Here is a 3,117-nt window from a genome sequence, read left to right as displayed (position 1 = left end):
GTCAATAGCATGCACAAGGTGCTCTGGGAACATTAACCTAAGCTCTCATCATTTAAAACTGGAGGGCTTGGGGCTGGAGAGATGGCTCAGCAGTTAAGAGCACTGACTGCTCTTACAGACGACCCGGGTTCGATCCCTAGCACCCGCATGGTGGCTACAACCCATCCTTAACTCCAGTTCCAGGGGAATCTGACTCCCTCTTCTGACCTCCATTGCAGCTTTGTATGACACGGGTGCACTCACATACATGCAGGCAATACACTCATACACAGAAAATAAAAATAAATAAATAAAATGATATAAAACTGGAGGCCTACAGATGCCTAGCTCCCAGAAATGTCACAGAGATTAAACACATAAGCTCCATCGTGGCACTTAGACAAGTGCCTGGTACATATTAGTCCTTCAGTGCATGTCAGCTGTCATCAACTTTGTCATTACCACCACTCAACTGCTACATGTCTGAAATTTCATCAGGAGAGATTTTGTTCTCATCTAATGAATGGTTTTCTCTGAAAAATACAAATATCCACACAAAATAAAAAGTTTACATAGCAAAAAAAAAGTTCACATTAAGAGCTCTGTGACTCTCTAGGCTCCCTCTTCTTCTGCTTCACACTGGTGGGGGAAAGGTGTCAAAGGTGATTTAACTCTCTTTTAAATTACTATATATTAAGAGATCAAAATAGTGGATTTCGTTGTGGAAAGTTCATACATGTCTATATTTCAATCATATTTACCCCTCATGACCTCTCCTATGTCCTCTGCCCTTCCTCCTGACTAACAGCCTTCACAGGTGATATTGTAAATCTACAAAAGGCATGGTGTTAGTACTAAGTGAAGAAGTGGGCCAACAAAATGGTAGGGGCCATTACTGAAGATCAATAGCTCTGACACCGGAGCTTTGCCTGTCCTCATCTTGCACAAGAAATGTTCATATCTGTATGTGAAGCTAACTAGAATGGGCTCTTCTGCTTCAGCATTGCAAGGTGGGAGGGGGGCAATAACCTAATAAGTAAGGAGCTGGAGAAGTGCTCCTTTGTGGAGGACACCTTAAACCCATGCCCGACATACTGGATACTATCTTCCCAGACACCCTCTTCAGAAGATCAGGTTGTCCTTTCAGATCAATGGTGACATTCTCCCTCAGCTTTTCAAAAACTTTGGCCCCTCTGCACAGTCCTGACGATCCAGAGTGGAGTAACTAGGGATAGTGTGCTGATCTGCATATAGAACCCTTGCCAATGCACTGGGACTAGAGAAGGTGAGCCTACAGATGGCTGGCACAACGCCCCTCCTACTTGGAAGCACAGCTGTGTTCTAAATTCAAGGGAACCATTGCATCCCAGTCTTCTCTGTAAAATGGGACCAAAATACCTCCCAGGTAAGATTGAGTAAAAGTGGAAGAAAATGCTCTATGCTGCATAGTAAGCACACAAGAAATAGTGCCATCATCCACCATGCCTGGCTTCCATTCCCATCTTGGTACATTCGGAATATCCATTTAAGGAACTGGTAAGTACAGAACTGTCTAATTAATATGATGTACCTTTAAAAGACAAATTGCCAAGGGCAGAATTGTAAACCTTGTGTGAATTTTCCTTGTTCTTATTTTGTTTTATTTTTCAAGTTTCAGGTTGACCATCCCAGCCCAGTGGAGCAATAAGGTTCTTTGATTTCCTCCTTAGAAACTCTGCAGCCTTTATTGTCTTTGTATCACACAACGTTAGCACTTAATTATAGCCTACCTTGGGATAATTAGGTGTCCTTATAATCAAGTCTGTTTACTCACTTGTGTGGTTCTGATCCTTTAATCTTTTCTGAATATTAGTTTTTAATACTATTAAGAGCCACAAATTAACAACTTATTTATGAACTAAGATTGCAAGAATATGTTCAAGAATATTCACCAAAGGGCAGCATTAGAAATTACATTGAGCAGATGTGGCAGTGCATGCCTGCAATGTCAGCACTCTGGAGGCTGAGACAGGAGAATTGAGTTGAGGCCAGTCTTGGCTATATAGCGAGTTCTAGGCTAGCATAGTAAGACCTGTCTCAAACCCTCCCTCTTAAAATAAAAGTTTTGATAGTTAAAAATATTACAAATAGGCCGGACGTGAAGATGCATACCTTTAATCCCAGCACTCGGGAGGCAGAGGCAGAGGGAGGTGGATCTCTGTGACATCCAGTCCAGCCTGGTGAGTTACAGGCCAGCTGGGGCTACAGGGAGACACTGTCAAAGAAAAAAATTACAAATCATAAATTTAGGAGGTGGAGCCTTATAGGGCTCTTTGCCTTTGCACTGAGAAGATCTGTAGACATGGGTGAATTGCTCAGCCTCACTAAGGACCTACAGCTGGGCTACATCCTTGTCTCAACTAAATCACCAGTTTATCCTAAAGATGGCTTAAGAATGCCGAGGCCAGGTTTGATGGCATTCACCTCTAATCCCAGCACTGGAGCTAGTAAGGCAAGAACATCTGTGACTTTGAGGCCATTCTGGACTTTATTGCAAGACCTTGTCTCTGAAAAAATAATCCTGCATAATAAAACCCTATGATACGACAACTCAGCTTTAGGTAATAGAGAAGTGTTAATCCTAAATTTAAAAATTGTCTGCTAGAAGGTGAGGCAAAAATTAGGCCAGAGCAGTGTACATAGTATACCCAATACAGTGCCATGATTAGAACACTAGACCCTACAGTTCAATTGCCTGGGCTTAACACTGGACAAACACATTTAACAGTCATGTGACCCTGGACAACTTGTACTCCTCTGTGTTCTTTGGATTCTTTGGCAAGCTAGGGAGTGATAACAGTACCCAACTAACAGGGTCACTGTGACATGCTAGCTAGGCCATAATTATTAGCTATTACTACTGCTTGTTTTTAAAAGTGAAGTACAATTATATAAAACTCTACCCATTTCTGCACTGCCCAACTCACCCTGTACTTGGTTATTCAAAACTAGTAACATATTTCAACTGAATAAATAACATTTTTTTTTTTCTGTTTTAGAAACGGAGTCTCACTATGTAGCCCCAGCTGGTCTAGAACTCCCTATGTAGACTATCTCAGACTGGCTTCCATCTCACAGAAATCCACCTGCCTCTGCCTC

Source organism: Nannospalax galili, unplaced genomic scaffold (assembly GCF_000622305.1).
Source record: "Nannospalax galili isolate Female #2095 unplaced genomic scaffold, S.galili_v1.0 scaffold480, whole genome shotgun sequence".
Lineage (NCBI taxonomy): Eukaryota > Metazoa > Chordata > Mammalia > Rodentia > Spalacidae > Nannospalax > Nannospalax galili.
This window is presented reverse-complemented; position numbering follows the sequence as displayed.